A 13,486-nucleotide genomic window follows, 5' to 3' on the forward strand; every position below is an offset into this window, starting at 1 on the left:
GTTAAGTAATTTGCAAGCAGTGTGTTCTAAGATGAGGATTCCGCTTGAGGATGCAACTGATCTCTGGGCTTTGTTGTTGGAATGCGTGTGGTGCAGTTATCTAGGAAATAGCAACATTCTCAACTGTCTTCCGAAGTGTATATGTTCCTAGGTACTTCTATTGCTGGCTGATAGCGAGTTCCAGAGGTCAGAGACTTTTAACAGAAAAGCAGTGCCTCCCATGGATTTTTTATGGTAATGTATTATGATAAGTGGTGCAAGCCTGGAGCGCAATGTTCTGTTTGGTTTGTATCGCTTGAATTTAACTTGTAGGTAAAGCAATCCTTTTCCTTGGGAGGTTCTGTGGACAATGCAGAGTGCCTTGAACATTGCCCTTCCATCTATAGGTAGCCAGTGGAATGATTGTAGAACTAGACTCATGCGTTCTCTTGGGTGCAGGTGGTGAAGAAGCCTTCCGGCAGCATTTTAGGTGAGTTGTATTTTGTGCATAATCAATATGGTTGATCCAAAGTATAAGCTGTTTGCATAGTCCAGCTTGGAGATTACGAGTGTAAGGATGGCTTGTGGTTCAACAGGGGGAGGGAGGAAAGTCAAGCCCCTCATTCCATCCTAGGGGTGATTTTTTTTTAGAGTATGGCATCCTCAATATCTGAAGTAGATACTCAAATCCTGTGATGAAGCGTCAAATCCTACTGTAGATGCTTGACTCCCGCTGTAACATGACATTCAGATAGGGCATATGGTAGTAGGTTTTTTAACACAGGATTTACTGCACTGGTGATGAGGAGGAGAGCAACTACAGGGTTGCACACATGTGATTACCACAATCCTGGGTGGCATGACTGTTGTCACACAGTGCAGGTGACATCCTGGGTGGCACTGCTCTAAGCAAGGTTTGAGAAGGACATGCAATAATACAGAAGGAGCAAAGGTTGGTGGGATGGGGCAAGTACCAGTTATAATCCCCAATGCTCAGCAAGCTTATCATGTTTACATTTTTTCAGCAAGCCCAAAGTAATAGCCAATAGAGACAAAGGGATCAGTGTGGTGAATGGCCAATAAACAGTGAATATGGAACACAATCAACCTTAAATAGACTACTATCTTGGTGAATGGCAAGCATGATTACAACAAGCAAATCTGAAGCAATCTGGAAGAATTGATCGAGCTGAACAAACCCTAACAAGAGACATCAAATAAACAGACCAAAAAGGAGATTGAAAGAACAGAACAAAAACGATCCGATTTGCCTCCATCTCAGGCAGTGTCCCCAGTATGACTTATCAACTGCTCAAAACGTAGAGGACATTTGGAAACAAAATAAAAACAGCTCAAATAAGAAAACATGCATATCTATTAGCACCCCAGCCTAGAGGCGCTTAAGGCAAATGTACAAACTAAAAATCCACTGTAGTCAAAACCACCCTAGGATCCACAAAGAGAGATACCAGTTAGGTCAATCAACCAACGAAGAAAACAGTACCCCATGGGAGAAAGAAGGATCAAAGACCAGAACTATGCATCCATTGCTTATTCACAGATGATACTGACCAGAACAGAAAAGTAATTAGGAGGAATCCCCAGAAGACTTTGGATTAATCATGACATGTGAAGAATTTACCAACTCTTCAGCCACTATAAAGAGACATAACAACAATAATCCAACAAACTTCATCCTCACTAATGCATGAAAAACATCCATAGAAATCATGAAATCCTTATGAAATAAGGGCTATAACTGGAAAAACATGCAACTTGGTGAAAGCTCAGCCCGTAGGAAAGATCTTAGGGCCGCTGAATTTAAACACAGCTAAAAAATAAAGAACAGTTTGTGATCGGACTAGGGTCCAATTCTTTAATCAACTACATAAAGCAGACACAAACTCTTACCAGCCCAACATCGGAAACCAGTGTAAGGGGAGGGCCAGGACCCCTGGCCCTCCCCGCCGAGGCAAGACGACCGACTGACCTACGACCCCGCCACTCTCAACGCACTCAATGCCGGCCGGACCCACGCCTGCTGCCGAGCCACCCCGAGACGCACCCACGGACCCTTCACCTGCTGCACCTGCAAGTTCACCTGCCTCCGAACCTGCCCCGCACCCGCCAAGACAAACACCAGCAGCAACCACCTCAAGTGCATCCTGATCAACACCCGCTCCGTCCACAGACACGCCGTGGAACTCTGGAACCTCCTCGACGCTACATCACCGGACGTCGCCTTCCTCACGGAAACCTGGATGAACGCCTCCTCTGCACCCGACATCGCCATCGCCATCCCGGACGGGTACAAGATCATCAGGAGGGACCGCATCAACCAGACCGGAGGTGGCATCGCCATCGTCCACAGGAACACCATCCGCATCACGACCGACGCCAACGACTCCTTCGCCGCAGCCGAACATCTCCACTTCCTGATTCACACCGACCCTAAGACGACCCTCAGAGGCACCCTCGTCTACAGACCCCCGGGACCACGCACACAATTCAGCGAAGACATCACAGACTTCATCAGCCCGCACGCCCTCCCCTCCACTGACTACATCCTCCTCGGGGACCTCAACTTCCACCTGGAGAACAACAAGGACCGCAACACCACCGCCCTGCTGGAAAACCTCGGCAACCTCGGACTCAAGCAACTGGTCAACACCCCCACCCACTACGCCGGCCACACGCTTGATCCCGTCTTCTCTTCCAGCAAGTACATCACCTTCAGCCACGCCACCGGACTCCACTGGACCGACCACAGCTGCGTCCACTTCAGCTTCAAAAGATCCACGACCCACCACCACCCGCAACAGGTACCTCACAGGAATTGGAGCAAGATCATCGCAGACCAGCTCACCACCTCCCTCAGCCAGAGCCCACTCGCCAACACAACGGACCCCAATGAAGCAGCCCGCAACTTCACACAGTGGCTGACCGCCTGCGCCGACGACCTCGCGCCACTAAAGAACCCTCCCAGCAGACCCAGAAGCAAGAAGGCATCCTGGTTCACCGACGACCTCAAGGACTCCAAGAAGACCTGCCGCACCCTCGAGAAAGCCTGGCTCCTCGTCCGGACCACCGACAACATGACCGCCCTCAAACACGCTACCCGCAAGCACCACCAGCTCATCCGCACCACCAAGAAGAAATCCCTCAAGGAACGACTGGACAACAACGCCCACGACAGCAAAGAGCTCTTCACTATCGTCAAGGAGTTCTCCAACCCCAGCACCGGCACCAACGACATCACTCCATCACAAGACCTCTGCGACTCCCTCGCCTCGTTCTTCCACCGCAAGATCGCCGACATCCACAACAGCTTCGGCGCCCCACCCACGCACCCAACCGTCGAACCAATGCCCCCCACCCTTCGCACCTGGACCACGGTGACCACCGAAGACACAGCCCGCACGATGAACACCATCCACTCCGGATCACCGACCGACCCCTGCCCACACCACGTCTTCAACAAGGCCGACTCCACCATTGCACCCCAACTCCGGAACATCATCAACGCCTCCTTCAACACCGCCACCTTCCCGGAGAGCTGGAAGCATGCCGAGATCAGCGCCCTCCTGAAGAAACCTACAGCGGACCCCACCGATCTCAAAAACTTCCGCCCCATCTCGCTCCTCCCTTTTCCTGCTAAAGTCATCGAGAAGATCGTCAACAGACAGCTGACCGCCTTCCTCGAGACGAACGGATCCCTCGACCCCTCGCAGTCCGGCTTCAGAGCCAACCACAGCACCGAGACCGCCCTCATCGCAGCCACCGACGACATCCGGACCCTGCTCGACAAGGGGGAAACAGTGGCCCTCATCCTCCTGGACCTCTCCGCTGCGTTCGACACGGTCTGCCACCGCACCCTAGTCCAGCGCCTCAGCAACATCGGTATCCAAGAGAAGGCACTGGAGTGGATCATCTCGTTCCTCACCGGAAGAACACAAAGAGTCCGCCTCCCCCCGTTTCGCTCCGAGGCCACCGAAGTCATCTGCGGCGTCCCGCAAGGATCTTCACTCAGCCCCACCCTCTTCAACATCTACATGAAACCTCTCGCAGCCATCGCACGCCAGCACAACCTCAACATCATCTCTTACGCCGACGACACCCAGCTGATCCTCTCCCTTACCAGAGACCCCGACACCGCCAGAACCTGCCTACACGAAGGGATGAAAGACGTCGCCGAGTGGATGAAGGACAGCCGCCTGAAACTGAACTCGGACAAGACGGAAGTCCTCATCCTGGGATCTTCGCCCTCCGCCTGGGACGACTCCTGGTGGCCCCCAGCCCTGGGCACCGCACCCAAGCCAACCGACCACGCACGCAACCTGGGCTTCATCCTGGACCCCTCCCTCTCGATGACCAGACAAGTCAACGCCGTCTCCTCATCGTGCTTTAACACCCTGCGTATGCTTCGCAAGATCTTCCGCTGGATCCCGACCGAGACCAGGAAGACTGTCACTCAGGCACTCGTCACCAGCCGACTGGACTACGGAAATGCCCTCTACGCCGGAACCACAGCCACGCTACAGAAAAGACTCCAGCGCATCCAGAACGCCTCCGCCCGACTCATCCTGGATGTCCCCCGACGCAGCCACATCTCCAGCCACCTGAGGAACCTGCACTGGCTCCCCGTCGACAAGAGGATCACGTTCCGGCTCCTCACCCACGCACACAAGTCTCTCCACGACCTGGGCCCCAAGTACCTTAACGACCGCCTGACCTTCTACACGCCCACCCGCCAGCTACGGTCCACCAGCCTCGCCCTCGCAGCCGTACCACGCATCCGAAGAGCCACCGCCGGAGGAAGATCCTTCTCTTACTTGGCTGCCAAGACTTGGAACTCCCTCCCCATCCACCTTCGGCTGACCCAGGACCATCTCGCCTTCAGGAAACAACTCAAGACCTGGCTGTTCGAGCAGTAGCATACCCCTCCCCCCAAGCGCCTTGAGACCCTCCCGGGTGAGTAGTGCGCTATACAAATGGCATGATTGATTGATTGATTGATTAATAATTTCAAGCACAGTATACCCAAACCACAAACAAATTGGAGAATTACAGTAATCAAACAAGAAATCTCTTAATTGAAAACTCATAAATAATAAACAGTCTTCTAAAAGCATGACACAAGAGAAGACTGGTTGGGGATTCATGCTTACACACCGTACAGGACCTAGAGCACCAGGAAACTGCTTTCTGTGACAGAGCCCCCCAACCTAGGATTACAAATGTCAAACATATCTGGAAAAATCAAACTCATCTCATACAATCACACAGAGGCAACGTTCTACGCATGACAAATGAATATAGGCAAAATGATTGGGGCCAGAAAATAAATTAATACATAAGACACAAACCTGCATAATTAGCAATGAAGCTGCTAGCAGTGGCCAAAGCCAACCCACAAGCACCATAATCACTAAAACCCAGAGTGGAGCAAGTGCCCTGCCACCAAGCCTCGATTTCCCCAGCAACGTAACAGTCCCATATTAGCAATGACTAGTGCAAGGGTATGGGGAAAAGTACAGCTTCCAAAAAATGGTCTCTCATCGTTCATTGTAAAAAAAGCAAAAAAGCAAAAACTGAGAGATATCAAGACCTAACAAATAGCAACTCAGAAAACATCATAGCACAAAGCGATGATTACACAAAACGAATCTGAACCAAGCGAAAGGGCACATTAGGAAACAGTGGTCTTTACTCATAGAAGATGCCACAACATAATATGTAAACGATATCTTGCTTCTGGTCGCAAAGGGTACATGCTCCTTGCAAGTGAATATTAATAATAATATTCTAGCAGAAAAATAGATGGCTTACTTCCAAAACATATTCTACATGGACAGCCCCTCACAAAGCAATGAAATGAGGCCCAGCACAAGAAACATGGACAAACATATTAACTGGTTCACTCCTGAAAAAGTCACTGACACTGTACACATGATGTAAAAAACAAATTCAAGCACAAAAAAGAAATGCAGTGTTAACTTTAGGACAATCACGCTGGTACTAGTTTCTGCAATGTCAAAAAATGGTGTTCCACCTCTTGCAGTCCCACTGCTCGGAAACTGCCTACTACATACTGTAGTCCAAAACTGACAAGTCATTATGAGTTAAAAGTCTCCCTAGTGGGCTCTATCGAGTCAGGTACAAAAGGCATGCAGTAACGCCAGCACCACATTATTTGTGTGGAGAATTGTTTTTAACTCAAGTCCTCATGATCGTTTTTAACTCATGAGGACTTGCCTATTTTGGACTAATGTATGCACACATGGCAAAATTTCGATGGTATACACCGGCAAGAACTCTGAGATCAGGGGAACAGGCCCTGGTCACGGTCTCCAGAACTAAAAGAGCTCGCTGGGGAGGCAGGAGTTTCTCCCTTGGGGCTGCCGAGGCCTGGAATAAACTTCCGCTCAGGCTTAGACAATCCCAGGACCTGATGGTGTTCAGGAGAGAGCTCAAAACCTGGCTCTTTACCCACTAAGCCCATCTACTCATTCCAGCACCAGCAGTCAGCGCCAGGACACCTCCGGGTAACAGAGCGCTCTACAAATGTGAAAATAAATAAAATAAATAAATAAAATCCCACTAGGAAATAACTTGAACCTAATACAGGGGGACTTTTGGTGCTGTCTTTCTACCAGAAACCAAATTTCCTACGTCCAACACATAGTTTAAGAATTATCAACCAAATGGAGAATGCATCTGTTTGCAATTTTTCTGGACTTCTGGCAGGCCATTGACCTGATAGGTAGACCACTACTCTGGACCAAACAGAAAAATGTAGTAATTCCCCCAGCCCTGTTATCAGTTATCATCAGCCTTTAAACAAGCACCAAAGCCTAAATCCTGGTACGCCTAAATGGAGTCAGAAGCAGACCCTTCAGCACCAACAGAGGAGCCAAGTAAGGTTGTATCTGCGACCCACTAACCTATTCACTCTCTACACAAACGCTACCTACAAAACAATTTAGGAATCCCCTACAGATGTCTGAAGATTTAAAAACACCCAGACACTACTGCTTCTTTATATCAATGACTCTATCCTTTTAGTAAACACCTAATAACTCCAACCGGTTCTTATCAAAGCTTCCTGCTGCAGAAAACAACTAGAAAATCAACCCCTTAAAATCCAAGGTTATGTTTGAGGACCCAAATCAAAGAAAACTCTTGCGAAGCCGCTAACCAAAGGGAACCAGTCCATTAAAGCAGCAAACACTATCAAGTACCTTTTGCTGACAATGTCCAGCCCGCTCTCTTGGAAAAACCACCTGGATGACACCCTAGCAAATGCACATGGCATGGTTGAAGGTATAATGCTGTTCTTGAATAAAACACAGTAATGTGGAACCTAAAAGCCTAGAAGCAGTACAGTACTACAAACCAATGTTTGTGCCATCCTTTGGTACTGTGTTGGGATTTTGAAGAGCCCAATATTAATTGTCAGCCACAGGTCGACTAGAGAGAAGCATATGGGAAAAAACACTCCGTTTTCCTTGATCAACTACCACAGTCATACTGGAAACAGACGTGGGATATGCCTTCATTGAAGACAGAGGTGCAAGTGCCCCACTGCATTATGCCTTCAGAAGAAAGCTCAGAATTTGCCACTACCTATGCTTGGAACGAAGCACTCCATTCCAAGAATAGCATTATGCTACAGTTGCACAAACCGCAGACAAACTCCGTTGTGGGCCAGATACTTAACCCCTCATCCGCTACCAACTGCAGGACATGCCACAATAAAAAACTGTTGAAACATTGACTCAAGGAAGAGGGAGCTCACAGAATTCAGTGGACCACGGAATTAAAGAAAAGTATAATTTGCCCAACTGTCTGCAATTTACACAAACACACACACACACACACACACACACGCACACGCACACGCACACGCACACACACACACACACACACACACACACACACACCCCCTCTACACCTACCAAGGCTTAACCCTCAATTTACAACAGAAAAAACCTGTTTCTAACGGACCACAATAACATTCTGCCCCTCAATGAACTCCAGACCAAGAGACGCCAATGCTGGGGCTACGAAAAGGAATCATTACTCCAATTCATTCAGCTATGCATAAATCTCCATCGAGTGTACAAACGCACAATGTGGCCTCTAGTATAGAAATCTGGTCCTCGGATGTCTAAACAAGCGATGATCTACCTTCTGATCAAGATGTCTGAGGACGTCATTCTTTGCATGGGCTGTTTCCTAGGAGAGGCATGGCGGCTAACAGCAAAAACTGAAATCAGCCCAGAATATCTAAAGGAGGATTCACCAACGAGTAGCTTGCAAGCTCCAACTACCTGTGAGAGTGTCTACGGTGTGTAGCCCAGCCTACTAAAGTAGAAGCTTTTGGTTGGTAGAACATATTTAAACCAAAGTTGCAAAGTGTGATTTCAAGGCTGAAATACATTTTTTTCACAACTCATAAGATGATGTTTGGAGAACAATAGTTGGATTTCTAGATTCTTTTTAAACTGATATTTGAAAGATAAATCATGTGGCGCTCGGGAGACTTATTACTAATATCACCTTGGTGCCACGAGCATTGCTGGAATTGCTGTTAAGTATTACCTATGTAAATGCATTCCAAATTGATACAACATATTGTACATTACTGCTTGCAGCCCTGCCTGCTGCACTGATGGTAATCTTGCATATCGTGGCTGCTTGTCTGATGTAGTCACTATTACAACACTGATAATACTAGTAAGTTGGGATCATTTTGGTTTAACATTAGAAGCTCTTGTTACAGAAAAGGATGGCTATCCCTGATCTAAAGTACTATACTATAGAAGGTCCTATACTGCAGCAAGGATAAACCAAGGGCTATATTAATTACGTATTACATATTTTAACGCTGATTTTATTGTTATGAAATTGATGTATTGCAAGACTGTTTTGAATCTGACTTGACATATTATAGTCAGTCTTTTTCAGAAGTTGGCACAGCAGGTGGAAATTGCAAAAAACACAGTTGATGGACAGAACCACTGGAATCAAGCTAGCCGGGCTGAAGAGAGGTGTTACCTCGAAACCGGTCCGGTCCTCGGATGCTTGTTTCCGTTCTGGGAAGGACATGGCTTTTGTAGTTCGGACTGGACTGTTCCCATGGGGCACAGGGTCAGCGCTGATTTGCATATCGCCATTGTCTAACCCAGGGTGGTGTGGAGTGGAAAAACGATGGATTTGGGCCCAGATCTTTGGACTGGGGTGAATGTGTGACATTGATCCACATTCTGTCCATCATTGTTGTGTTTGCAGTTACCGCTCTAAGTGTACTGGGGATGCTCAGACGTGAGTCCCAGTTACTCCACACCACTGGAATCAAGCTAGCCGGGCTGAAGAGAGGTGTTACCTCGAAACCGGTCCGGTCCTCGGATGCTTGTTTCCGTTCTGGGAAGGACATGGCTTTTGTCGTTCGGACTGGACTGTTCCCATGGGGCACAGGGTCAGCGCTGATTTGCATATCGCCATTGTCTAACCCAGGGTGGTGTGGAGTGGAAAAACGATGGATTTGGGCCCAGATCTTTGGACTGGGGTGAATGTGTGACATTGATCCACATTCTGTCCATCATTGTTGTGTTTGCAGTTACCGCTCTAAGTGTACTGGGGATGCTCAGACGTGAGTCCCAGTTACTCCACACCACTGGAATCAAGCTAGCCGGGCTGAAGAGAGGTGTGACCTCGAAACCGGTCCGGTCCTCGGATGCTTGTTTCCGTTCTGGGAAGGACATGGCTTTTGTAGTTCGGACTGGACTGTTCCCATGGGGCACAGGGTCAGCGCTGATTTGCATATCGCCATTGTCTAACCCAGGGTGGTGTGGAGTGGAAAAACGATGGATTTGGGCCCAGATCTTTGGACTGGGGTGAATGTGTGACATTGATCCACATTCTGTCCATCATTGTTGTGTTTGCAGCAGGTGGAGGGAGCAGCTAAAACCCTGCAGGGCTGTATGTTTAGTGTGACCACGCGCTGTGGCCATTTTTTACTCCTAGAGGGACAGCTAGAGCGACCATTTTGAGGGAGCGCGTGCTCTAGCTTGCCTAATCTCCTGATGCATTTAAACAGGGGCGCAGCAAGGACACGACTGCAGCAAGGATAAACCGAGGGCTATATTAATTAATTATTACTTGTTTTAATGCTGATTTTATTGTTATGAAATTGATGTATCGCTAGACTGTTTTGAATCTGACCTGAGATGTTTTAGTCAGTCAGTTTCAATCATTGGCACAGCGGGGGGAGGGAGCAGCTAAAATCCTGCAGGGCTTTATGTTTTAGTGTGACCACGCACTGTGGCCATTTTTACTCCTAAAGGGACAGCTAGAGCAGCTATTTTGAGTGAGTGCGCGCTCTAGCTTACCTTATCCCCTGATGCATTTAAAGAGGAACAGAGTGCAGACGCGCCTGCAGCGTGCCAAAGGCAAGCTCATCTGCACTTGTCAGCGTCCCAGAAGCGTCCAGTGCCAGCCACTATGCCTGTGCCACATCTCTCTTATAGCACCTCTCAACTTTGGGATATGGCCTCAACCCCCTCCTGCTCACCCCTTAGTCTTAATACCTCAGACCCTATAGAGATCATTTGCACCTCATGTGGTTTCCACATTAATCTTAGGGACCAGAACACCACAAAACAGCCAGGGCTGAGCTCCACCTTTGTAGAATCTCCGACCAATTCACGTTCCTTTTCGAAACATGCAGATAATGTCCACGACTTACTTTATGATGAGGACCGTGACACTTTATGTATCAGAGAAACTTGGCTCACAGACTCATCCGATCCTGACATCTGGACAGCAGTCTCCAAAGGTTTTTAAGTTTTTAGGAAGGACCGTGAAAAGAGTAGAGGGGGAGGGATTGCGATTATTTATAGGGAATGTTACACCCTTGTCTCCTTACCATTAACTGATCTTGAGGGAGCGGAGGCTACGGGTTTTAGCCTCTCTCTCCCCTAATCAATCTTTATCCGGAGCACTAATTAATAGGCCCCCTAGTCACACAGGAATATTTATATCCTCACTGTGTGATGCTCTGGTTCCTTTAACTCTTAGATGCGCCCACCTCATCCTGCTGGGAGACTTTCATCTACATATGTAGTGTTAGAATGTGAGAGAAACATCTGTTCTCCTAGAGAATTTGGCATTATGGACCTGACACAGTCAATTTTTGCTCACACTCATCTTGCTGGTCACACTTTAGACCAAATCTTTACCTTTCTGCCTCTTGACGTGGACGCTCCTATTCCTCTAATATGGTCAGACCACTATATGCTCAGGTTCAGATGGGCTAGGCTAAAGAGTTCACCTTCCAATAAAGGCAACTTTTACAGTAAGGTAAGAGCCTTTCATAAAGTCCAATCTGAAGCCCTCTGCAGTAGGTTGGAAGTGAGAAAGCCTTCTTTCTCTGGCAAGGTCAACCAGGATGTTCGTCTTATTGATAGTTGGATTGAGTCCTTCATTCAAGCTCTGGCCCCAGAAAGACAAAAAACGCTGCATCGGACTAAACCTTCCTGCCCATGGTGCAATCAATCTCTCAAAACAATCAAACTTAAATGTAAACATAGGAAGAGACAATGGAGGACGACCTTCTGCCCTACCAAAAAAGCAGAGTAAAAGGCAGCACTAAGGAAATATGATTCAGAAATATAATTAGCAAAAAAAACTTTCTTTTGAGGCCAACTTTTTAAATGCCGGAAATCATTCCAAGGAAATCTTTGAAATTTGTAAGTCGTTCACCTTCCCCGAAGATGGCATAGGCCATAAATTGCCCTCCCAGGGATGGTGTGAACGACTTGCCCTTTTCTTTCACGAGAAAATAGCTGCTATCCAGGCTAAAACTGCCTCAGTGCAGTAATCGGTGGCTCTCTTTAAATCAACTCAAATGCAATGCTGGGAAGACAGGGAAGAGGTATCTTGCCAGTCTTTCAGGCCAACTGATGCCTCCCTACCGCTTACTCAAAACTCATCCGTGAAAAACTTAGGCATTAAATTTGATTGACAACTACTGTTTTGGTTCCAAGTCAGCACAATGGTGGGCACCTGTTTCACCTTACTATGTATGTTGCATATGTTTTGTATCTTTTGTCCTTTATGGCGAGACAACAAGTGATTCAAGCCCTGTTCACAGCGCAATTGGACTACAGGAATGGACTCTACTTAGGCCTACCTGACTATCTGGTTCATAGGCTGCTGCTGGTCCAGAACGCAGCTACGTAAACGATTTTTAGCCTACTCTTAATTCTCGCATATCACGGCTTTTTCTCGATCTTCACTGGCTCCCTATCAGGAAGAGAATCAGCTTTAAGATTTTGCTTCTTACCCATAAAGCCTTATACGCAACTGGCCCGTGTTACTTGTGCGCTAGAATTAAGTTCTGTACGCCCGAAAGAAACCTGCGCTCTGCCAACTTATGTTTTTCCAAAGTTCCATGGTTAAGAAGGCAAGGTCAGGGGCAGATCTTTTTCAGTTCTGGGCACTTCTCTGTGGAATAAACTTCCTCTGGAACTCACGTGCATCGAGGCTACCCCCCTATTCTGGAAACAACTCAAAACGCGTCTCATCCCTAAATACTGAGTCCTTATCCTCATTCTCCCTCTGGTAACTCCTTTCTTCTGCATTAGCGCCAGGACACTCCATAGAGTAACAGTTGTGCTCTAGAAATATTGTACATACATACATGTCATGCGATCACACAGAAAGCTGCATCTGATCCAAACCACTGCCTCACTACATGACCGATTTAAAACACAATAGGAGTGCTTTTCTGAAGGAGAATCACATGTTTCAGTGGATGTTAACACACCACTCATTTCTCCACCTCAAAACTGATTTATTTTACCAAGTGGCTTCAGGTTACGATGCCTCTTCCTAGCACTGGTTGTGCATCCATTCACCCGCACGGCACCCATGAATCCCTCCCTCTGACCGTTTGCTTGTCTCACCATTTATTGTTGCCCATCTATGCGTTGTCCTTCACTGTTTGTATCTTTATATGCTTCCTTGTCTACGATGGTTTAATGTGTCTTGTCTGTGTGCCTGGTCAGTTGTCTGCCTTTTGAGTTGTCTTCATAGAAGCCTGCTGGCTTCTGTTCATAGGTACCTGCATAATATTTGCCCCACATTTGTGCATGTATGTCTTTGTCTTTAGATAGCATGCATGGTTGCCTCTGTACTTATTGGCCTGTGTGCATAATAATAATAATAATCCACATTTGTAAAGCGCACAATCACCCGTTAGGGTCTCTAGGCGCTGGGGGCCGTCGGGAAGATTAAGCCCAGAGTCACATGGTGCTGGGCTAATCTGCTGCTGGTGCCAGGGATCGAACCGTGATCCCCAGCTTCCGGAGTCAGTCGCCCTAGCCGCGGCGCCACACCTCTGTATCTGTAGTCGTGAATGAGTGGACTTCTGTGTGTCTGTTAGCATGTGTGCAGTGATGCCTGTCTCCCTTTTGCTCAGTGTGCATGGGTGCCCCTGTTT

At 47.7% G+C, this 13,486-nt stretch overlaps 1 protein-coding gene across 2 annotated transcripts in view; it reads left to right on the forward strand.

Annotated features, from left to right (window-relative positions):
- Positions 1-13,486, forward strand: part of QTGAL (queuosine-tRNA galactosyltransferase) — a 2,423,197-nt gene that overhangs the window by 1,705,497 nt on the left and 704,214 nt on the right. The gene's annotated exons all lie outside the window — the stretch shown is intronic.

Source organism: Lissotriton helveticus, chromosome 7, assembly GCF_964261635.1.
Source record: "Lissotriton helveticus chromosome 7, aLisHel1.1, whole genome shotgun sequence".
Lineage (NCBI taxonomy): Eukaryota > Metazoa > Chordata > Amphibia > Caudata > Salamandridae > Lissotriton > Lissotriton helveticus.